Source organism: Lathamus discolor, chromosome 3, assembly GCF_037157495.1.
Source record: "Lathamus discolor isolate bLatDis1 chromosome 3, bLatDis1.hap1, whole genome shotgun sequence".
Taxonomy (NCBI): Eukaryota; Metazoa; Chordata; class Aves; order Psittaciformes; family Psittacidae; genus Lathamus; species Lathamus discolor.
In genome coordinates this window covers 19,603,811-19,628,578 of record NC_088886.1, presented here as the reverse complement: position 1 = coordinate 19,628,578, position 24,768 = coordinate 19,603,811, and the positions used below count along the sequence as shown (strand labels likewise).

At 41.6% G+C, this 24,768-nt stretch overlaps 1 protein-coding gene across 2 annotated transcripts in view; it reads right to left on the bottom strand.

The window, feature by feature from the left end:
• Positions 1-9,226, bottom strand: part of PXYLP1 (2-phosphoxylose phosphatase 1) — a 62,503-nt gene extending 53,277 nt beyond the window's left edge. The window contains exons 1-2 of one of the 2 annotated variants that reach the window (XM_065672596.1): positions 9,163-9,226; positions 7,933-7,973 (exon numbers count right to left, since the gene is read on the bottom strand). The gene's annotated coding sequence lies outside the window, so the exon portion shown is untranslated. The remainder of the gene's footprint in view (positions 1-7,932; positions 7,974-9,162) is intronic. The other variant, XM_065672597.1, reaches the window with a different exon arrangement.
• Between the last annotated feature and the right edge of the window lie 15,542 nt (positions 9,227-24,768).

Genomic DNA, 24,768 nt, shown 5'->3' with positions numbered 1-24,768 from the left:
ATTATGAACATCTGCCCTTCTACAAGGCCTCTGAGTTCCAAATTACAGGTGTCATGCTGATCCTGCTTTCCATTAGCTGCAGAGAAGTGTTCTTTTAATAGGTACCACACAGTTCTTCCCTTCATTGCTGTTCTCCAGAGGAAAACAGGATGACTTCGTCATCTACCACTGCAAGCCATCTCCACCATTTCATCTGGTCCCTTTCACAGGGTCTGTACCTCTACATATTTTGAAGTCCCACCCACCCAGCTGATTACTTTTTCTCACACTTCTTAAAAGATTTTGGATGATCTTAATTCTGTCAGTACCTGCATATTGAACAAGCAAAAACCTACCCAAACAAAGAAAAACAAACCCAAAACAAAACACCCCCCCAAAAAAAAATAATCAAAAACACACAGAAAAAAAAAAAAATCCAAACCCCACAAAGCCTACACAATCATATATGCAACAAGTCCCTATACCAAAGGTATATGTATCATACACAGTATTTTTCTTTCCTTTTTTCATCAAAATTGACATAGATGCCCAAGTTGGAAACAAGTCTTAATCTCTTTTGGTCAGCAAATTGTTTATACTTAAGCCTGTATTTATGTCACTGCTTGCAAGCACTAAAAATGACCCAAGTTTTAATTTTGCTATTATTGGTTGCATCCAGCACAGGATCCATAGGAGTGCATTTGTAGGACGCATCCAGAGAAGGAACGGTGACAGATGCTGTGATGCCACATAATGTATCTGGGTTATCTTGCTGGACTTGTTTCTAAACCAGCTTGCTGCCAAGCAAGCCACCAAAACATGAAATGAAAAAACAAATGAAAACACATTAGAGCAGATTTCCATTGGGTTTTCCTGCTTCAGAGTTTACAGAGATCGGCTGTTAAGCCCAAATACACTCTCACTGCAGCTCATTACAATCAATTTACACCGCTGCTGCTATTTTTTAGTTGTAATGGATGTATAATCAATTTCTATAAACATGAGAACAAAATCTGGGCCTTCATATACCCCTGGGTTTCACACCTGTGCTCTTTAACAGAAACAAAAATCTAAACTCAAAACGCAGTACCTTTCATTTTTTCTAATTTCAGTAAGAAAGATTTGTTATACTCCTATTAAGTAAAAGAAGATAAAGCCCACCAAATGACAGGAAAAACCTTCATTGCAAGCTGACTGACAGCACCCCTTTCTGTAGCAAGGAAAAATAATATTTGCAAACAAACTGGAGTATTTTGAACAAAAATTTTGTTTTCTATCTGACAATGTAGAGAAACTGCAGGTAAATATAAAACTTTACATTTTCTAGGCTACACACTAGTCTGCCTTTGATGACTGCTTTGAGGGCAGGGTTTACACAGAAACATATTTGCTGCAGATTGATTCTCTGCTATACATGAAAGGTTTTAGAATGTGTCCTTGCACCTCACTGAGAAAAAAACCCAGTGAAAATTCCACTACCAATAGCATTGAAGTCAAGCACATGCTGCTGCCATGTGCATTTTTGTGACATCTGAAAGAAAGTTTCTCTTGCAGTTCCCTTCCCAAAACTCTTTTCCCTCATCTCAGCCTATCAGGACTACTCATTTCCTAAGTACACCTCCAGCAAACCTGCTCAAATGAATCAAAAATCTAAAATAAAGTCCCCAGCTCTAAGGAACCAACCCCTTTTAGATTACCAAAATGAAGACTGAGAAAGACCATTTCATTCACAGGAAGAAACCCACCAGTCTACAACTGCTCTAAGGTCTCTCAGAGAGCAGCAGATACTCTGAAGATGGATGTGGTTTTGAATTTTAAGCTGCATTTTGAACAAGACATGATATAGCACAGACTACTTCCTTTCAAACCACAGAGAAGACTTAACACAACAGTGAAGCTATCAATAAAATCCAGTCTATACTGCAGTCTGTCAAATTACAAAGATTTAAATGGTTTCTAAATAACTTTGGATCACAAACCATTCCCCTTTTTAAAAAGTCATACTTCATGACATACCCAAAACATAGATACTGGAAAGGCAGACCACTGCATTTCTTTTGCTAGCTTACTACCACTTCTCTCGTTTTCATATTCCCTTTAGGAATTGTTGAAAGCCCATGCTTTGGGCTTTTGTTTTCCAAGTATAATGATTTTTTAGGTCTCACTCAGTTTATTTGTTTGAACAGCAAGTGTATGAGAGCATGAAATACTTCAAGGAGGAGGTGTCCTTAACTTCCATTTCTTTTGGTCCATTTAAACCCTTAGTTCAAGAGATCCTTTCATGCAGACAAAATTCTCAGTAAGTGCTGTGATCTGGCCTTGACTGCCTCTTTTTGGTTGGAAATAAGGTCAGTATTCTACAGCTATATACTTTAACTCTGTAGAAATGTGAAAAAAGTTGAAGTCAGCAACAACCTACCAGTGCAGCACATAACTTAGGAAGCCCTGTGGAAACAAAAATTTATATCTAGGAAAATCTGTCACAAGCCCAACTCTTAGTCATCCACTTCAGGAATGTCAAAAGAAATGTTCCCACTCCTTTTCCTACACAGTGATAGGTCATGCACGTCTGTGAACTGCAGGGAAAGTAAAAACAAAAACAGAGGAAGTGCTTTTACTTCCTTAAAGGAAATCAAGTGACTTTTTTTAACATTATTATGAAACTTGAAAGAAACCTTATGATTTTGATGGCTACAGGCCAGAACTGAGAATCTTAATTGGCAGCAAAACCATTCCAGAACATACAGACAATAATTCTTGAAAAATGGCACCAGAATGTAATTATTTTAAACTTACGATTTTCTAAATGGTATACCATATGCTCATAATTGTACAAGCATAAATCCTAATCACACACAGATCACAGCAAGTGGCTGGTCAGATAGCATCACAGCTCCAAAAAGCACGCAAAGGCAAAGCAGTTAACATGCTTGAACTGATATACTTTCCTTTTTTAGTTAAGCTTTTACTTTTTACAGTTTTAACTGTTTGAACAACTTCCTCTCTTACTGTAACACTCCCTCTATATGTGTTTCCAGTACAGACTTTTGAACATGTCTCTGAACAGGAACCTGCCTCCCTCTGCTCCAATGTCAGAGGTTGTTGCATTGTGCTACAAATACTGGGACTAACTTTCAAAGCAAACATTCCAGGGATGCACTAGTTGCAATCAACCAGTGAAGTTAATTTGAATAAACAAATCAAACCAAATGCTTATTTTCCCACACCAGCTCAAATTTACCCTATCCAGCATCTGAGATGATGTCAGTATGCTCCCCTGCATGTCTGTGCTGCTGCTCAGGTTAGATGGATTTGAGAGTAGGACCTGAGCTCCCAAATCTGCCCTTATTCTTTTAATTAGAGATGTTTTTACACTGGGTCTGTTTATAACCTGCCTGCACACATATATATTCTAATGCTGAAAGGTTACATGCCCACAGTTCTCAGGGGTTCACACAGGCCGATTTGCTCACAGTATTCCAATTGAATGGATTTGGGGAGACACTAAATTGTAAAAGCTCGCTGACTTACTCCAAACTCTTCAGCCTACTCACCATCCCATCTTGTATCCCCTCTTCAGCTGATCCATTATCCATCACCCTATGGAAAACTGCTGGAATCTAAATCCACTAATTTCCCCTGGCAACTTACCCACAACTCCACCTGTAACCATTAGCTAGCCATGTATGTCTTCATCTTACCCTAAAAAAATAGCATTTTACAGCTGGAGATTTGGCCATTACTGATAGCTTTCCATTAAGTAAAACACAATTTAACTAAATTATCTAAATTATACTGTGAAAAATGGCAGTGAAACAATCTGTTGCTAGAAGTGCTTGTGCAAGAAGGATGGAAGGGCTGACACATATTTCAGTACTGATTCTATTTCTACTCTATCCTCATGCTTAAGCTATATTCTGACCTTAATTCCAAAATATTTTTTTCTCCTGACTATACCTCTGCTATGGGAGCTGTTCAATCCTACCATAATCACAAGGATTAATTCAAAATTACAGGGTAGATATAAACTTTTGTTTCCTGTCTTCCACATGGAAAACTTTCGTTCATGTCCACAGGCTATACTATTGCCCACTGCAGCGCCAACAGTTGGCAGCTTATACTGGAAAAGATAAAAAAAAGGGGGAAAAAATACAGACTAAATAGGCTTTATTCAGCGATTTTGTCATGTTCCTGCAATCTAACCCCAGAATGGTGATTACACAGATACATCAGCAGACAGCATTTTCTGCTGCCCTTTCTTCCCCACAACACTTCATACAACTGCCAACTTGCCTGGCTGCTGGATAGCTGGATGGGGAATAACACAGGCCACATCCTGGGAAAACTGCCGTGCTGCTGGCAAAAGGATGCGCCTTGTTTTATCCGTGATTATTGTGGCAGCAGCACAAGCTAACTTCTACAACAATGCCCTCTTACAGTTCAGAGACAACCTGAAAACAAAGGTGCAAGTGTGAGAGTTACTTTTTTCAAACGGAAAAATAAAAATAGGTTTAGGTAAACAGCTCTGGGATTAAACACAATGTCTTGGCTTTTCATCTGAAAGGCCCACTGCCCACATTTTTCTTGCTAAGTTCCACAAAGTTGTTTTCACAGTTTATTGGCCCAACAGAAGCTCTTCATAAAGGCATCCAAAAGCCTGCACAGACAGTCCGTGTTCAGACTTTTGCTTCAGGGGCAATCAGTAAACCAGCATCATAACACAGATGTGAGGAAGATGAACAATACATGAAAACTATGGCAAAATTCAAGGTCCAGCATTAGCATTGCTCTGTCCTATTAAAATAATTATTAACAGAGCGTACCAAATATTCACAAGGCCTCCCTTTTTATCACCAGAGATTGTGATAAAAGGTCAGTGTTAGGTAAACTTAGAATGGTGTCTTCCACGACATAAGTAACTGTGAAATTCACCACAGCAGACATTGAGACAAAGTTATGGTGTTTATTTTTTCATTTTCACAAGGGAAGCCATGAATCCTGTGACAGTTTTCTGGGGGAAACTGACCTCATTCTTTGTCCATGAAAAGGTTTAAGGTGGCTGCAGAAACCATGGATGAAACAGCTGGAAAAGTCACTGACTACTATTTCCAAACAGCATTTCTGAACAATGTCTTTTCCATGTGGCACAAACAAACAAACAAGTCCAATTGTTTCACCTTCCAAAAATCAGTTATTTTAATGAAATATGCCAGCTGTCTAGCTCTTCAATAACCAGTTCACCTCTCTGATCAATACAAAACAGTCTTCAATCTTGCTCTGAATCCTTTGCCTATCATCAGAATCATTTAGTGCTTAATCACACACGATCCACCTTTGTAGCCCTCCTGGCAAGTGCTCTTATTATCATCTTGCACCATGAAAAAATGCTCTTTTCTGCTGCTTAGAATAAACCATTACATTTATGATTCAGGCATTATCTGAACACAATAAAATGACAATCTATTTTTTTTAGAACAATCAAACACTGATTGTCAGAGTACACCTTCCCACTCTATTTCTTCACTGAGCAAAAGAGTGTCTCACCCAGCTGTAATCAGAGACCACCTAATACTTTCAAGACAAACAAGAACATCAATTTTGAATTCTAACCTATATCTGATGCCACAAAGTAAGCCATGTAGGCTATGCTCACATGCTCCTACATAGACATAAGATTCATGTATCCTCTGTTACAATTTTTAGACAATAACATTTCTAATATTTTCTGCCCTAAATGGTTTTCAAAGTCAAATGCTTGCTTAAGAGGACTCCATTTGGATTTCACCAAATTGCAGCCTGATTTTAACAGAACATGAAGTGTGTCATGGTCCGTACAACATGTCTTTCTGAAAGCTGCAACATAAACATTCAGTCATCATCATCATCCTATATGTAGCTTTATGATCAACTGCTTCAAATTCTATTTCTATGTAATTTATACCATACATTGACCTGAATTCTGGAAAGCATTTGAAAGAAGAATACAGACACATATTTTAAAGCATTATCTTTTTATCAGTAGTGCGATATTTTAGTTCCATTTCAGTAAAACTTCCACAACACCAAAATCCACGCAAGTAGAAATTTTGCAGGAAATCCGAATGTAAAGTCTCTTCCCAGGCATTTGGCATTTCTTCCCTTTTTGCTACACAATTTCAGTTTTTGTTTCTGTATATAATTTACCACCCAAACTATTTTTAAATACAACCTCCTGAATGTGAATCAATGCATAGGTGGCTTACCAACTCCCTCTCCCAGCAAGTCAAGATTAAAGGCTATGTTCAGACACTTCCCAAATGCAACACACCAGCTGAACAGTTTTGTCACAAACCACACTGTCTGTCCAGCGTTTGGACCATTGAGGTTCTTTTTAAGCAAGACTTTCCTCACCTTTGAGGCTGCTGTCTAGCAGCATTTGCATGTGCTAGTCAAGTCCTTACCAGCACAGTGAGCTGTTTCGTGTATCTGATCAGTAACTGTCTTGCACATCTACTGGTGACTCTCAAAACCTTTTTGTATTACCAATAAAAAACTCCATCTTCTTTAGTCCTCTCATATTTCCTTCACCGTTGATTCCTGTAACACCTGAAGCAATAGCTGTATGTCTTGTGTGCGCTTCCCAATACTCCTTTGAGAGGGTACCTCCATCATCTTGGTAAAGGCAGAGTTGAGCGCTCTGCCCTCTTGAACAATTAAGGTACCACCACCTCTCTTGTAGCATCCGTCATAAACTATAAATCTAATCATATCTAAACCATAAAGCATATGTTAGTAGTTGGCTTAACATTGCATTCCTACACTTACTTGATATACGTGAGCAACACACATCTCAACGTGTTTCTTTACATACTAATTGCCAATATTTCTTTGTTAGTTAAAACAGAATAAAAACCTTGGGGAGAGGAAAAGAATATGCAACTAGAACCGACTATAAATCCAGATAGAAGGCACACTTAGGACCACATGAATTCATCACTCATGTTTCAGGAGGTAACATGAAGATACACTTCACATACAAGCCTTTTGTAATTAAAAATAAATAAATAAAAAAAAATAATCTGCAACTTCAGCAGAAAAGCACCCAGAAAAACTCAACCAAAGTCTAGTTTCAAAGGTCTCCTATGACGTAATGAAAATGAACAAAGACTTACATAGGAAACCACACAGGACACGCAGGGTTTCTTTCATCTAAGGAGCTCACGAGGGAAGGTAAGTATGTAAAAATATACACCCCATTGTAAAGCCACTGGAGAAAGCAGACTTTATGAGGGACAGTAATTCTGCACACCCTGAAGCATTGCTTTTTGCATGTGTTCATGCTAAGATGACTGCTTTTTCAACTAAAAGAAGCCCAACAGACAAATGAAGGCTGCCAGGGAAAAGCAAGTTCAAAATTATGAAAATAAACCAATATAAGTAAATGCCTGAAGTCTAACCAGAGCTACACCTGTGTAGGTACACAGGTACAGATGCACAGGTTTAGTTACACCAATGCAGTTTTACAGCTCTGCTGTTGTCAGACCTTCTCATGAGACCCTGCTACTCCTCAGTGCTTCCTTTCTTGCAGAACAGGGATCTCGTTTAGTACACATTGAATCTTACAAAAATCAATGTTTCAGCACTACTGATTTTACATAAAATATTTAAAAGACTACAATTAAAAGCCATTAGAGAGAGGAGCATATGTGTTTTAATCATATGCACTACTTTTAGTTACCTTTTTGAGAAGATTAAAATTAAGCAGCTTTTGCTTTTCATCCCACTCACACCCTCCCACAATAAATTCTGTCTGAGCTAATCCTCTTTCTACAGACGTCAAAACAGCGCATACGTATTACAGCTACTTACTGCCAAAATGTGTTGGTTTAATATCCCATTACTATTGTTAATACTGGCACAATAACTTATTATATGTGACAGCTTCTGCAGTTAGTCAAGGATAGAGCCACTTACCCTGTAGTTTTTTCAACCACATGAAACTGTACTTGTAAAACCTGTAGAAAAGAAAATTTAAGGTCTGAAGTAGACGCTCACCTCAGACTGTAATGCCAGACAAATAAAAGGCTTAACAGGCCATTACACACACACTTCCCACCCTGTCATTTCCATTGTCCCAGCCTTTATGTAAAGTCATCTGTTCAGAAATTCAGGTTATGGTATTTACAAATACATTGTTTAACTCCTTATTCCCTAGCATTTTAAATAAGACTTTCACTGATTTTTTCTAAATGTATTTATTTTTAAGTGCAACATTTCACATAAAGTCCAAGGCGATCTCTACGTCAGAACATGCTTCCGATGAAAAGACCACACTTGTCAGAAGGTTCAGGGTTATTCCTTAGGAACCTGCAGTGCAGAAATACACTAAGAAGTCTGTTTGAGGCTCTACAAATACGTAGGTTAAAGTGTATACAATGACAACGGCTGCTATCAGATACACTGAAGACAACAGGCATCCAAAAGAAGGTAAAATTCACGCCAGTTGTTCCACTCCAGACACAGAGTATCGGCCAGCAACTGATGACAAAGTGTCAGCCCGCCGGAGAGGCTCGGCAGCTCCGCGGCACTCGCCGGCCAAAGCTGGTGAACCCGAAACCCGTCAGCAGCGAGGCTCCGCTCCGCGGGACCCACGGGCCCGCCCCGTCGCGGGCTCTCGCCCCGCGCGCTGTGTGCACGCCCGTGCGGCCCGGCGCCGTTGAGCCGGCACAACGCAGGGACCGCTAGCACGCCCCGAAGCCCGCCGGGGAGCGCCGGGACGCGGCTGCCTGCCGCGGGCACCGTCCTGCCGGCAAAGTTTACCCGCCCGGGCCCCGCGGAGGGCGGCTGCCCGCCGGCGAGTCCCCCGCCCACCGAGCCGCTTCAGCCAGCCCAGCCGAGCCCGCAGCGCTTCTGCTGCCCCGGGTCGCCCCCGTACGCGGGGCAGCAGCGGACCCTTCCCGGCCCTCGGAGCAGGACGCGGGGTGGCCGCTCCTGCCGCGCCCAGTACGCCCGGGCCGCCGTCCCCGCTCCGTCCCCGGGCGTCGGCAGCGACCGCCCGCCGGAGCCGCCGGTAAATACCGGGAGAGGGAAGCAAGGCGCACGCAGCCGGGTCGTGCCGAGCGCTCCCCAGCAGCGCACCCAGGGAACCGTCCCGCCTGCCCGGCCGCCCGGCCGGGGGAGCGCCCTCCCGCAGCGCGCCTTTACCTGCCCTGCCCGCCGCGCTCAGCGCCTCCTCCCGGGGCCGGGGCCGCGGCCGCTGCCCGCCGCCCGCCGCCACGCCACGGCGCCGGCTCGCCCGCCCGCCGAGCAACCGGCTCCTGCCAGCGCCGCCCCCCAGCGGCCACGCCGCCCGCCGCCGCCCCGGAGCGCGAGGCCCCGCCCCGGCTGAGGGAGTGAGCGGCTGCCCCGGGACGGGACAGAGCGGACCCTGAGCAGCCCCGCAGCGGGGTGGGACCGCGGTTCCGACAGCCCGGCGTGGAGAGATGGTGCCCGTTGCTGCCCTCGGCACATGTGGTCCCCGGGCCGCCCAAGGGGCCGAGGGGTTTCAGCCTTCTGAGGACTTCTTTCGTCGTCACCCTTGTGGGAGACCAGCGAGCGGCTCCCCGACCAACAGCGGGCAGCTAGCCTGGGCTCCCCGGCATCGGAGCCCTGGATTTACTTCCTGCTGCTCTCAGCGTCGAGAGGTGGCCATCGGGTCCCTGGAGAACGGCACAAGCATCCCAGGCAGCGAAGCAAAATGGTGACTGCTGGCAAATTCTTTTCATACTTACCGGGAAGTGCAGCTGGAAGCTGTAGTGCCCTTTTGTAAGAAATGCCAATTTCAGGCCCTTGTCAAAGGAGAATTCCATGAATTTCAATAAAAAGATAAACCGCGTTTTGTTGTATAGCTGATACAAGTGAAGTCATTTCATAACTTGTATTTGCCAAGATCTGTTGCCAACTAAGAAGCTTCCAGTTAACCAGCCTTTTCCCTTCTAGGAGCTGCTCCTGCTGTGCCAGCAGGAGAGCTGGTGCAGTCCTACAGGCTGATCATTTCTGAAATACACAGATTTTTTTCCTCAGTGTAGCCCTAAACCAGACTCTAAAATTAGTTGTGCAGATTTGGAGAATGCCTTAATTCCCTTTACACACCTGCTTTGACGTGTCTGTGCAGAGCCCATGCAAATACAGGGTGATCAAAGCAGACAGGCTGATACTAATAAACATTTGGCACCGGTGTTTAGGGCAAATGGCTGCAGGGTTTTGGTTGCAGCCAGGAGTCACCTCAATGTGTATATGGGTCACATACTCCCAAGGTTCCGCTTGCTGCCCTGGATCCTTCTGCCAGCTTCCAACTCCATTGTCATACTGCTCTTCCAGCTGACCTGCTTATCTGCATGGCCTCTACTCTTGGGTCATGGTGACCAGGGGTCACTGCCCTGTAAAAACAAGCATGGAGCCAAATTTTCTTGCTTTGATATCGCACATCCATAGAGTCAACACACTTAGCAAAAGACTGGGCTTGTTTTTCTGGCTAGACTAGTACCTGACTGGTATGATTTCATCTGGAAATGTGCTGAGGTTCTCCATCTCCCCATTTGGGATAAGAAGTAGGAATTAATCTTGTTTTAACACACTGCACAGTGGTGTGGGAAGTGGTTGTCCAGCCGCTGATCAGAAGACCAGAGCCTTTACCAGCTGCTGCTCTTTAAAAACCATCCCCAGAGGTGCCCAGCGCACTGACTGCTGCACATAGAGTACACAGGCACTGCTGTTCTTCCCACTGCAGCATCACATTAGATTACAGCTCATCAGTCACAATAATTTTCCTGTTTTTTTTAGAGAAACAGTACTGACCAGCTGAAAAAGAATGATTTGCCAAAGAGTAGAAGACAAAGTATGGGACCCTAGATGTGGAACAGTGAGACTTCTGACTGCCCTTCACTAGATCACCCGAGGGCATGTTAGGATTACATAATGACCCACATCAGCACAAAGAAGTTTGTGTTTCCCTGCCCAGAAAGCAGAGTACATACATTACAGAAAAATCCATCCCCAAACGTTAATTTACCTTGATAGCAGATGCTAGCAAGGGCAGTTACATTTCCACCTCCATCAAGAATAAAGTGGCATTCACAAAGGATCTGGGATTCAGAAACTGTCAATCTATTCTCCATATAATAAAAGGATTTCATTTTCTTCACAGGATGTTTTTGCTTTGGAGACTAAAATACTGTTGTTTATACACACAAAAGAAATCAACTTTGTTAGAGATAGCCATAAAGATATTTATAATGTGAATGACTACGTACTCCAAAGTTGTTAATACCCTGAAAATTTATCTGCAGAAACCCCATGCACTTGGATTTTAAAGATAAAATTAAAGAAGGCAAACTGAATACTCACAGGGCAGAGCAACTGCAACCACTGTCCTTGGAGCAGTCTTGGAGTTACGCACAGGCTCACCATATCACCTCACTGATATTCTTTGGCAAATGGATCTAATTTCTCCTACACATACTGTTATGCATCCAACAACCTTCTCACAGTGCAAATACTACTTCACATGATCAGAATTTGCTCTTTGGCAAGTATTGTAAGAAAGTCCTCACAGTAGAGAGAATTAGCTATAAACTAACAAAAATTGTGTTAACTGAACAGTAGCCATGAGCATGTGTGAGCACTGAAACCATAAGCTCACTCCCTAACATCCACCAACCACTACCAGGACAATCCATGACTGTATGTGGTCAGAACACTGTAGTATTCCTCCGTCTGACCTCAATCCCAAGAGGTAAACTGACAACCTGAATTACAGAGGATAGGTAGTGAAATGCAGCCCCATCACCCAGGGAGGACAGTTCTTATTTTATGGTTTACTTAGATTTCCAAGCTGCTGGTCCTAATCCTACTTTTTTCTTTTCTTTTCTTTCTTTTCTTTTCTTTTTTTTTTTTTTTTTTTTTTTTTTTTTTTTATAATTACATCTGTTCTAACTGTCAGGTGTGAGGTTTTCCTCCCTCTACTTCATTTCTAGTCACCAAGTTAGAACGATCACACATCCTTCTGTTTGCCAGAACTTTTGCATACGAGATTCTTTGAAGAAGGTATGGCTTGGTTCAGGGATGTCCTGCAGACAAATCCTAACACACATAGTACACAATCAGTTACTTTTCATCATGTAAAATATTTCAATTTTCCGTTTAATCCAAGAGCTAATTCTTCTGCAAGAAATGAGAATCAGGAAGTAAGGCCAAGGACTTTACCCACAGTACCAGCAAGATCCCAGCTGCTGCTCCCAAAAGCCATGACAGCAGTGGAGTGGGGTACAGCACATAAGCACAAGTGAGTAGGAGGAGAGAGAGGCAAGTCAATACTCTGCAGATGAGTCTGCAGTCAGTTTTGCTCATAAAAGAGGATTTCAGGCATTTCTAAGCTATTGTACCTTTGAACTGTGTGAGAGTATTTTAAATTAAGGTATATTTGAATGAGATATTTCAGTTCTAGGGTTACTTCTTCACTCTAACAGTTTTAGACCCTACATGTTTGTGGGGTTTTTTTCCCCTTCTTTTAAGAAAATAAGAGTTTCAGTGGTTTGAATCATTGATTCAGTTCCATTGTTTGACCTTGGCTGGATTTCTCAGCTACATGCCTGAATGCTTTAGAGAGTCCTTACTCTCCGTCTAGCTAAAGGTCGCTTATGGCAATACCCGATTCTTAACAAGCACTGTTTTTAGTTTGCTGATTACTGACTGCAGTGCTTTGTGTCTCTGTCCTACTCTTTTCAAGTATTTAGATAAACCTCTGGCAGTTCTGGAAGTAAACTCATTTGAAAACAGTTATTTACGCCTGCTTTTTGCCCCCCACATACCTGTACTCTGATGTCACCTCTTTCAGTTGATTTGCACATGTTCCTGCAACATTCCAGTGCCATATTTATCCAATGCCTGACAAAGTTAGACCTGGTTTTATAGCTTAGAGTGCCTTGGTGACTCGTGTATATTTCAACATCATATTCCTCCAACTTCCTGGGATGCCAATATTGTTACCCATTAAGTTTCCTCACTCTGAGCCTCATTGGATCTTTTGGAAACTTTGGTTTCCATAACCATAGGTCTGGATAAGGTGCCACAGCCACTCGCCTAGGATTTCTGTAACTCTGATTTCATTATAGCAGCTTCTGTTTTCTTCAGAGGCTGCCTTTTATCTTATTCGTCAGCACTTCTACATATATGGCTTTACAGCATTTGAATTATCTCTTATTGAGTCGCTCAATTCAACCCTCAAATATGCTATTTTGAAGTATATCATGTTTGTGTTAAATATTACATTTTCTTGCTCTCAGGCTTAGCTTTCTGATAATATCACACTCAGCCGCATCAGTTTCAGCAGTAATCAAGCAATCAGTAATTAAAGTACATACTAGGAATATTACCACATATTTTGTTATTTTCCTCTATTCTTTCACAGGTTGATTAGCTCCCAAAGAATAATTACAAATTCTACATTGTTTTTAGGTGGAAACAGACATAGCAAAAGGTGCCTTATCTGTCTGTACTTACCAATATTCCTCTTTCTTCTGGATAGCATCAGAGGAAAGCCTGTTTGTTTTTCAGAGAAAAGCCTGTTTATTTTTCAGAGTGAACAGAAGACTGCTCTTTGCACATGACTCTCTGTCCTGGTGTATAAGTGGGTTTATAATTTTACTTCATTTGGAAAATCATCTGATTTAATTGCAGGATTTTCAAAAATAAATTAGGACTTCTGAACAAATATAACTTGAATAGCTAGTTTGGCCCATTACTTCCTCCTCCTCTTTTCCCAAGCCCTGCTGTCATGCAGCTGGATGCATACCAACCCTGGGATTAAAACCCAGGCACCTCATCCCAGCAGGTCCGTATTTTATCCCAGCAGGACCCTACATGGTCACAAGAGAACTGTGAGTGCACGTCAGAATAACAAAGACCAGTCAATCAAGTCATTCAACAGCAATGCAGTCAGCTACCTACAAAGGTAGTTTTAGTATTAGTGGGATAGGTATCACCAAATGGCAATACTGCACATTACCTTCCAATTGTGCTTTTTCTAAATGTGCCAAGAGGGTGCTGTATTTTGATGGAAAGAGCTTGTTGTCACTTCTTTATGGAGAAATTACTGCAAGCAGCAGAAACCACAAACTAAATTTGGGGCTGAAGTTTTCGAAAGAGGAAGTCTGCATGGGACCACACTCATAGAGGAATGTGTGCAATACAAACACACTTTGTAAGTCTGCTAAGAAAATTCCCATATCATGCATTGATGATTTCTCCCCAACAAAAAACTAAGCACCTGTTTCTACTTTGCAAAGGTTCAGCAGTAGTCTTTGTAGCCAAATTTCTTCAGCATGAACATGATAGCATAAGATACAGTATGGGAACAATAGCTCTCATGTCGTTCAGTGCCATGGGAAACGAAGCTTAAGTGACTTCCTTATTTTGGCATAATGCTTTATGACACATTATATATCAGTTCTGATCAAAGGACTTCTGTTCATAATTCACACTTCAAAGCCATTTCAAATGAGATTTTACACTCATTTAAGAGCATAAACAAGTGACTCAAACTCTAGCTTTTCTTACCATCTAAGATCTCTTTATTGAGTATTGGCTACATCAATAATCAGTTATTCTACTGAAAGATTTTTATCCAGGTGTTATTCTGAGCACCTATATAAGTTTGAATAGCACATACAATGAGACATGACAGACAACTTCTTGAACAGCCTTAAACCAAAATTAAATCTTGAGGAACTTTGCTCCTAAATCACTTCACTTTGCCCCTAAAAATAGTAGCCAGCAGTGTAGGGCTATGAGATGGAAATTGACTTGTAGACAACATCCACCTTTGCCATGCTAATAGGTGCACTATTTGTCTAGCTTATTGTTTCACCTATTCGAAGCCTCATTTGATAATTTTCCACTAGATTAGCTTCTGAAAAGAAACTCCACAAAGGGTTTAGCATAGTCCTCCAAACACACAGATCTCAGATTGTGTGAATATGTATCATTGCTTTTATTTGCATTTCAAACAACTCAGATGAAAGTACAAATGCCCCAAAAGGCAGCAGGTGCTTAGAAAAAGCTTAAAAAACAACCCTTAAAATAACTGCATATATACACAGCTACTCTCCAGTGTCAGTTATGATCCCAAACAGCTCCTTCTGTCTCCCCTGAATAAGGCAGGCCATTCTTACAGCACTTAATTGGTTCTAGGGGTAGCCAAGTCCAGCTGCTCTGTCTAGCAAAGCAGCACAGCTGCCTTCTCTCAGTCCAGAGGAGCTGAGGAGAGTAAAAAAATGGAAAGTACTCACCACTTTAACAGCTCCATTCCCAGGGTCTCACAAACATGACTAGAATCTGGATCAGAATTTTAAACAGATCCTTTAGGAGTAGCAATCAGCTTCCTAGGCAACCAGGGTGGCCGCATAGCTGTGCTGCTTACATGGAGATAGGAAGAAAGGGAGGGGGTGTGGAAATATATATATAATTTCCCTTATACGCTCACAGGAGGGTTTCCTAGTTCATAAATATTCTTGCTGCAAGCTGTGATTTTAGTTAAATTCAGACGCGCCTTGCCAAAGTGGTAGGCAGTAAAGTTATTCAGAGTGACAGCTTTTAGCCCTTCTGGTGAGTTGGGAACAGATGGTTAGACGCCAGCAAAACTTGCTTTAGAGTATCCGACTGTTTTGGGGTGCCTGAGGAATGCCCAGGTACCTTGCTGGGAAAGAGTTCTGACCCTTCTGGTGGGTGGAACTAAAGAGTTGTCCATGAAGCTAGGTGAATTTTAAGCACATTATAAGATTTCCCTGTTGCATTTAGTTCTCAGGGAAGCTAACAACTTTTAAAGTCTAATTAGAAAAACCTACCTGGAGAAAAGGCCCTTGGCACAGACGTTATCACTGCCAGCTTCCTTATTACCCCTTTCCCTGATATGCTTCAAACCTGCTTATGAAGGACCCCAGCCAGACATGAAAAGGAACGGCTGTTCCTCCTTAGTCATTTTCGTTCTATTATAACCAATACCAAGAGCACCCACATAGCAAATGTATGTCCCATACTGCTGTCCAAAATGTGAAGATGGGAAAAGCCTTGGAATACTTAATGGAAACACACACAGAATATCACGTTGGCATAAAAATATTATTCATACTACACCCTTTCAGAAAGGAAAAAAAATCATATGGAACAGGACATGTCAGTCTCCTAAACCTATAGTCAGTAACACTGGTTTGCATTAAAGCCAGCAGGTACAGCTGCATTCAGCATACTAACCTGATGTTCCATCAGGAAAGAATGTATATATGGATACAGATAACACAGGTGGGTGTAGCAGAAACAACATTCAAATAAGAATATTAAGTCATTGATACTTGAAATATAAATAACACCAAACAATTTAAGTATCTGAGTATCCTAGCTTCCTATTTTTGTGAACAAATCTATTGGCTGAGAATGCAAGACATGTTTAGTGTGGAGCCATGTCCTAGTTTAAGTGAAGATAAATAGGACTGCAAGACCCACCTTCCAGAGCTTTTAATTCTTACTGCTTAAAATTAACAATGACTGACAGATTGTGAATCAACAGAAGGCTTCTTCTACACACGTACATGCACATACTGCTGCATTACATGAATTTCCAGTACCATAGAATCATATACTGTTTTGGGGTTGGAAGCAACCTTAAAGTTCATCCAGTTCCAACCCCCCTGCCATGGGCAGGGACAGCTTCCACTAGACCAGGTTGCTCAAAGCCCCGTCCAGCCTGGCCTTGAACACTGCCAAGGATGGGGCAACCAGAGCTTCTGTGGGCAAGCTGTGTCAGCGCCTCAGCACCCTCACAGGGAAGAATTCTCTCCTAATACCGAACCTAAATCTCAATTAATCCAAGGCAGAAATAGTAATGTACTGAGCAGATACAAAGCCAGACACTTCAGTATAATTTCTTTCTAACTGTATTCAATACTCATGTCTGGAATACAGTTCATTTTTGCATTAGCATACAGAAGGCATTTTGCCAGTGTTGTAGGAGTAAATAAGGAAGAGGGTAGAATACAGACAGTGAATGAGCTGTGTTTTCTTGGTGTGACAGAGGAAAAGCAGTAAATGTAGCTAAGCCAGACTTCTCTGTTTCCACACCCACATAGGGTGAGTATTTCAAGTATTCATTTCCCCCTTATTACTCTAAGGTTCGTCAGAGGAACAAAACCAGTAACCTCAAGAGTAGCTGCAGCCCAAGGAGAACTTGCTTTCATACAAGGAATAGAAAAAGTCATGTTTTAATATTTGATTCAGTTTGGATGAGCCCACTGTGAACACCAATGATGAGCAGACAAAAGACAGTATTCTGAGGAGAGCTAGATAAGGAAACTGCAATTGTAGCACTGATTCCTTTCAGGCCATTTAAACTTCTCCTGTTCTTACAGATCTTTGCCTAGTACATTCTGGGGAGAAAAAAAAAAAAAGTTCCTCATTTTAATCTATATTTATGAACTCTTTAGCCAGTTAATTCCTAATTCTTCCCTTGCCTTTAAAGGATTCAAATATTTTGCTTTTCCACTTACAGTTTTCAGATAATGCACAGCTGAATCTTCAGGGATCAAAACCAGAGCTTCATCAGAATTAGGTTTTGACAATACAACTGAAACAGAACAGAAACTGGGAAATAAATAGCAGCTGAAAATTAAAACACGGAGTCAGATGCACGGACTTTTAGGAAAGAATTTCTAGATCAGAATAAATTTACGTGCATCCTGAAGTGATGGGCCAGAGTGGTTTGCACTGCTTAGGAAGTTCAGAACAGCTGAGAAACTATCAAAACTATTACCCTCTCACATGTAAATCCCTAGGCCCATTTCTAACATCATCTTTTCTAGCAGAAAATAAAAAAAAAGTGATCAGGCCCAGTCCTGGTTAGTAAAGCCCTAGACAGATCTTTACCATTTTCTAGAACAAAAAGCAGAATTGGCAGATCCAAGAATCATTATCTGGCAAGGCATTTACAGTTTCTTGCCATTCAAGTTTTGTTAATGAATTAATAATACATTAGTACAGCCTCAGAGGTCATAAGTGTCCTTACTTTCCTGAACTCTAGGGCTATTTCTTGAAGTTGTCTCCATATTCCCTTTTTCAGTCTCCCCATCTTTCCTCTGAAAATACAATTTATTGGTACTTCTTTCACAGGGGGATGTTTTCGCTGCCTTCAGTACTGTTACTGCTGATTTAAAACTGTATAAATGATATCAGAAAAATACCTACTTAACTCAGGCATTTGAAATCCTAGAGTCAGTACGCTAGATCTTTGATACACCCCATTCACACAGCTTCTGAGCTGCAGTTGCATGCTGAGGGAATTGAAAGGGTGAGCTGTTCCCTGTGGGGCACGAGCCTTGCCACCCAGGGCCAGCCCCACAGCAACCAAACAAGGGGAGCCCAGATCCTCAGGTGAGTTCATGGTGAGGAAGCAGGTCCCAGGACAAGCCAGAAAGTAAATCCACAGGTAAGAATCAAACCAAGTGATTGACGGGCAGATCCACAGGACAAGACATGCCCAAGGTCATGCCAGGGTCCAGATCAATGTGGTCCATCACAAGGCATGAAGCAAAGCAAGCTGAACTGGAGACCAGCACCCCAACAGCACAGTTCACACCAAGACTGAAGGTCCTAAACTAAGCTTAAATGGGCTCCTGTGCCCACAGGGAGGGGTTTGGGTGGGGACACTGGGTGAGGCTGCTCAGGACCATTAAGGCCCTTAAGTGCCCTCAGGGCCATAAGATATATTTTCTTCCTATACAAGCCTCTTGCGACATCTGTTTTTCACAGACATGCCCCGTGACACCCTCCTCACTGAATTATGTTGTGTATTAGTCAGTTCTTTTAACATTCTACAAATAGTATCACTGTCTCTCAAAAATCAGCTCTTACAAGATTTCTGTGTGCCAAACACAGACAAAAAAGACAAAGGGCCAGGGTACTAAGCTGATATGTGAGAATAGGTCAGGAGAATGACACCTCTTCACAGCTGAAGATCCAGTACATGCAATGGGATGGCAACAAAATCTACTTCAGTGTGTATACAATTGCTTGGGGAAAACAAAAAAACAACCCACAAAAAACTTCTGAAGTGCTCTGTAAAATGATAGCTGCTAAAAAGGCTACTTGGAGGTTACCCTTTACTGCATATGTCATACAGGGAAATGTAGTACTTTTATTTTCAGTATGTTAAAGACAGCATTCGTTTTTTAGGTTGAAGAAACAAATAGGCTGTAAAGGTCACCCTGATATATACATACAGACTGTCAGCATTCAGTGTTTATAAGGAGTGCCTGCCAGTGCTACTATAAATCATTTGTTATTGTCACTCTGAGAACTTATGCGTGGGTTGTGGGGCTTTGGTGGGGTTTTTTTGTGTGGTTTGTTGTTTTTTTTTTTTCCCCCAGAAAAGCTGTGGCTTCTTTGTCTTGTTAGTTCTTGTATACAGCTAAACTAGCATGTTTCAAGGGCAGGACAAGATCAAGAAAAGATAGGAGGGTATTGAGTCAGAAATGTGTGAGAGAGACAAATGAGTTGTGAGCTGTGTGATGACAAAAAAGACCATTTGATAATAGTAACTGCAGAGAATAGCTAAATAATACAAATCATTTGATGAGCATCATTTTGCCCATAATGAAAAGAACCAACCAAGCAATGACCTGAATGCTTATTAGCTCAAATATATGTCTGAAACCAAACATATTCATATGAGTGGAGCTGTCAGTAAGAAACTGATTAATCCAATGATCCCAAATGAAAAGTGAGCCAGCTGCAGCAGTCTTAAGAGCTTCACTTTCAGATATAGGAGAGAGAGGAAGAACTACTACTACCCAGAAAAAAGCTACAGAAAAAGCTACCCAGAAAAAGCTGCAGACTCTCTTAAATACAAATTAGGGACCATACCTGAGGGATCGCAGGTCATATTTAGGGGTCAAAGCCTGAAGGATCTATCAAGCTACCTATTTATGTATAGCATGGTAAGGAATACATGCCATGGACCTTTATGAACTGGACAGACAGGCAGGGCATGAATACTCTCAGTCTGTCACTTGTTCAAAGGTCTAAAAATATCTCCCAGTTTGGAACCTCCTCTCCACATCTATGCTATGGGAGAACTAGGGCTTGGATCTTTATCCCAGCACCAAACATCTATGCACATTTTGAGCTGTAGACCAAGTGTGGAGAAAACAGAGCCACTTGCCTCTCTCTCACTGACTGTCATTAAAGTGAGCTCTGGTTGCAATCGCAGCTGCAGGAAACCAGAGGACTATTTTCCCAACAGCCTTTAAGTGAAAAGAGTTTTTGGAGAGTCTCATTATCATTCCCCACTTCCAATAGTTCAATATTCCTTTCCAGAAGCTTGAAAGTAGTATTAGCCACTGAAATTTGTTTCTTTTTATGTATTTATTTTCTCAAAACCTGATGTTCTAAAGTTGAATTTGAAAGAGCTTTAAGTGATTCTCCCTCCCCCCACCCTATTCAATGGCAGTCTTAGTAGATTCTTACAGCTTTTAAAGTAGCCTACATTGGTTGTGCTTATTTTGTAGGCTGATTTCAGATACACAAAAGGACTCTGCCATCTCCCCAGTGACCTCAGTGGGGTTATTTCAGGTTTACATCAGCATGACTAAGTGAAGGAGAATTAGCCCTTTTAAAAAGTCAGATAGCAATGAATGCCTCTTGCCCACAGTCAAGTGCAAGTTCTGAAAGAGGAAAGCATTCTTACATTTAATACATATTTGAGTTCCACTGAATTGCTGCTAATATTAAGTATGTGCTTAAAGACTATTGAAAAAGCAAAACAAAACAAACCCAAACAAATTTCCTTTAAATTGGCACAGACACAAAGCAAGCTGACACTTACATTCTGCTCTTAGCTACACTGGTGTCGGATTTACTTCACCTTCCTTCCCAAGAAGTAAAACCAAGCCAGATGGGAATTACGAAGATGAGCTGAGGTGTCTCAAAGGAACAATCAAAACCAGACAGCAAACTATGCCAGGTAACTCAGGTAAATCCTTTTAAGGCTTTGTGCCCCTTTAGGAGGGACCATATGCGATTGGGGAAAAGGACAACTAAAACCAGATCTACACAGGGTGTGCTATGGAACTTCAATGTACCTTTTTCCTGGCTGATCATACTTAAAGAAGTAAAACCACTGTATAAGTCTCAGTTAGAATCATGGGTTAAACCTGTGAGTGAAATGAAATTATACTGTTTGTATGTGTTTGTTTGATATCTTGCACAAAAGTAAACGCTTGTTTCTTAGCAGACTATACAGCAACCCGTGTTTCTGTAAGGGTGCTATCTAATGTTTAGATGCCCCTGTTTATAATGCTCTGAAAGTATGTTTTCTTCAGTATTTTTTTCTGTTCTGGTAGATTAGAAATCCCCTGCAGAAGACAAAATTTTTAACTATAGACTTAGTAAGCATTCAAACTCTTACACCGAATAATCTATTGAATAAATGTAGTAGCCTTCAGCCTTTTAACAGCTTTCTCATTGAAAATGGTAAGTAGGCAGCAGAATTCATAAAAGGTATCTTTAAAAAAATATCTAGCTCTAGCAGTCTTGGGCATATTTGTTTCCCTCCCTCAGGTATGTAATTGCTTACTCCTATAACAAACGTGCAGCTCACAGTCCAATCAGTACAAGGTTTGATAGACTTCAGGCCCTTGTGATACCTGTTCTCATTATATGATCTTTAAGATCTAATTCATCACAGCACTTGTCACAGTAGGTAGTACCGTGTTAAATCCCGTTTTGTTCTCAGCCAATAGACGGGTGGCATATTAAACCACATATAGATGTGAAAGCTAATTTAACACCCTGGATGCTTAAACAAAGAAGCTTATTAAAAGAGACAGTGATTTCGTGTGTCTTTGCTACCGCTGATAAATAAAAAATGACTGTTTTCCTCTCCGGTTTTAAAGCTAAACATTCTAGTTCTGAACAAAGGAGATGGGTAAACAAGTGGCTTTGAGGAGAGGAGGAAAATATTGTTATTCTTTGCAATGAATGCCTTAAAGCGTGAAAGCAGAATACTCTGCACTGTATCTATAATACTGCTCTCTCCCTAGGGCACAAAGGGATGGCACATGGGCTCACACAACTTTGACTGCAGCAAAGCAGAAGGGATCCCAGTGGTGTTCCCATGGAGCTTTCATTAGAAATGGAGTCTCATGGTGTGTTTAATCTCATCTCCTGAAAGACTTTGCCATGTGTCATTTGGCAGCAGTGCATGAAGATCAGAATAGCAGTCTGGCAAAATGTGTTTAAAGTTGCACTATTTAGTGTAAACCAGCACCCCACATCCCTAAAAAATAAAAAATAATCTGAAAAGAAATAGAAGATGGATCAGGCTTATGAAATATAAAGAATCTGAATTATGATGCCTCTGGCTTTTCTCTGCATATCATTGTTATTACAGGACAAACTCCTGTTGCAGTTGCAGCCCGTATGTCACATGTGATTATGTCCTGTTCTCCTACTCAAAGACAACAGAACGTAGGCACAAAGATGTTCATTACAGAGCACCCTGATAAAACACAGATGAAACTTCAGACTTGAATGAGCTGAAGGAGTAGTTGTATATTGAGGAATTTCTTGCCTTAAGAGAAAGAGACAACTTCATTGTCTGCCTGCTCTGAAAATCTGAAAAAGATCGGGTCAGACAGCTCTGCCCACAGGGTTACTGTTTTATCTTATATGATACCAGGTAGTGCCTCCGAAACAGTTGTTCTACAAATTTTCTCTCCAAAAAGGCAGCAAAACGAAACAAAAGACTGTACTTAGTATCTCAGCCTTGCCTCTAATTGTTTCAGTTTCTCTCTGTATGTTTCTTTCTTCTGATACAGGTTACAGGTATAGCAGACAAATTCTTTTTTAACCCAGAACCCTACTAGGTTCGCGAACTCCCCATACCTATGTCATCTTGCAGTATTTTATCTTCATGTAATTTGTGAATGGATGAAGAGCAGAAATATAACATCAAATATGGATTGGTTTGACTACTTCTCGCAGTTAGAATATTATGAGAAAAGAATTTAACTCAGTTGTTTATTTCTGTACATTCTAAACACCTTTTAACACATTATCCACTCTGGTACCGTACAGACTTTTAACTTGAAGGCTTTTCAAATACAAGTGATAGCAAACATGTTTCAGCTCTACATAACTGCTTTCTCTTCTTTGTCAAAACCAGTGACAGAACACAAGTCACGTTTCCAACAATGCTTATATTAAAATGTGCAGTCCTTCAGGAACAGACTGCTCCAGTGTGGGTTCCCGGCGGGGCCATCAGTCCTGCAGCAAACCTGCTCCAGCATGGGCTCCTCCACGTACTGTCCAGGGGAAAGGGGGAGGGCTTGGAAGCGGAGAGTGAGTGATCAGCTGTGTGGTACTTAGTTGCCAGCTGGGTTTAAACTACAACACCCTTTTCTTGAATATGTTATCCCACAGGCACTACCATCATAGCTGATGGGCTCAGCCTCAGCCAGTGGCAGGTTCACCTTGGACCCAGCACTGGCTTTATTGGACATGGGGGAAGCATCTAGCAGCTTCTCACATGAGCCACCCCTGCAGCCCCCCTGTTACCAAAACCTTGTCATGCAAACCCAGTACACAGTCTTTATCCGTTATGAATATGGTAGGTATTAAAAGAAATTGGTAACTCGATCAGCAGCTGTCAGGTTTCAGCAGCCATTGTGTTTACTATTTTACTTCTGGGAAAAATGGAGGAAATGCTATGTCCTACTCCCCCAAAGTGGCAAAAGACAAGGTAAAAAACTCCTTAGTATCGGGCACATGTAGGCTGGCTGCAGCTTAACAGTTTAATAGCAACAGACAGAAACAGACAAGATGTGACTGTACAGCAAAATAGGGGTATCATTACATCAGCACTTACCTCTGCTAATGCTTGCCATGAAGATGGGGCAGCCAGCTCTGACAATAGCAAGCTCTAATATGGCTGCTATTCTGTGCTTGAGAGCATGCCACCAAATTTCTGCTGCAGTCTTACAGCTGCTAGCTAAATTAAAGTTATCATGGATATAGCAATCATGCTGTGACCACTGTAATATATTTTATTGCACTCTGAAAGTACATGCAGAGAAAATAACCCAGTACCAACAGCCCCTATCCACTGAATACTGCCCTAGACTTCATCTGCCAAAACCCCAAATTAAGTGCTTCGAATATTATCTGAAAAAAACCCATGTATATTGCCTGAGCTTTCAGTAGTGTCTATAATAAAGGACACAGAGGGAACGGTAGATCTGATCAGAAGTTCTCTTCGTTAATCGCCGGTTTACACTTTTGTGGCATAATCAAACTTACATTGCTAAAAGCACATACCCAGGACAAGTGCTTCAATAATACCTACTTATGCAAAATCTACCTGGCAGTCAGCAACTACTGGTATCTATCGGGGTCAGTACTGTCTAATGTCTTCATTCATGATTTGGATTATGGGACAGAGTGCATCGTCAGCAACTTTGCAGACAGCACAAAACTGGGAGGATTGGTCAACACACTGGATGGCAGATCTGCTCACCAGCCTGAACAGGCTGGAGAAATGGGCTGACAGGAACTTTGGGGAGTAACCAGAAGCAAATGCAAATTCCTCCATCTGGGATGGAACGACCCCTTGCAACCCAGACAGGCTGGGGCCACCTGTTTGGGAAGCAATGCTGCAGGAAAAGATCTGAAGGTCCAGGCAGAAAAAGTCACATGAATCAGCAGTGTACCCTTGCATCAAAGAAGGCC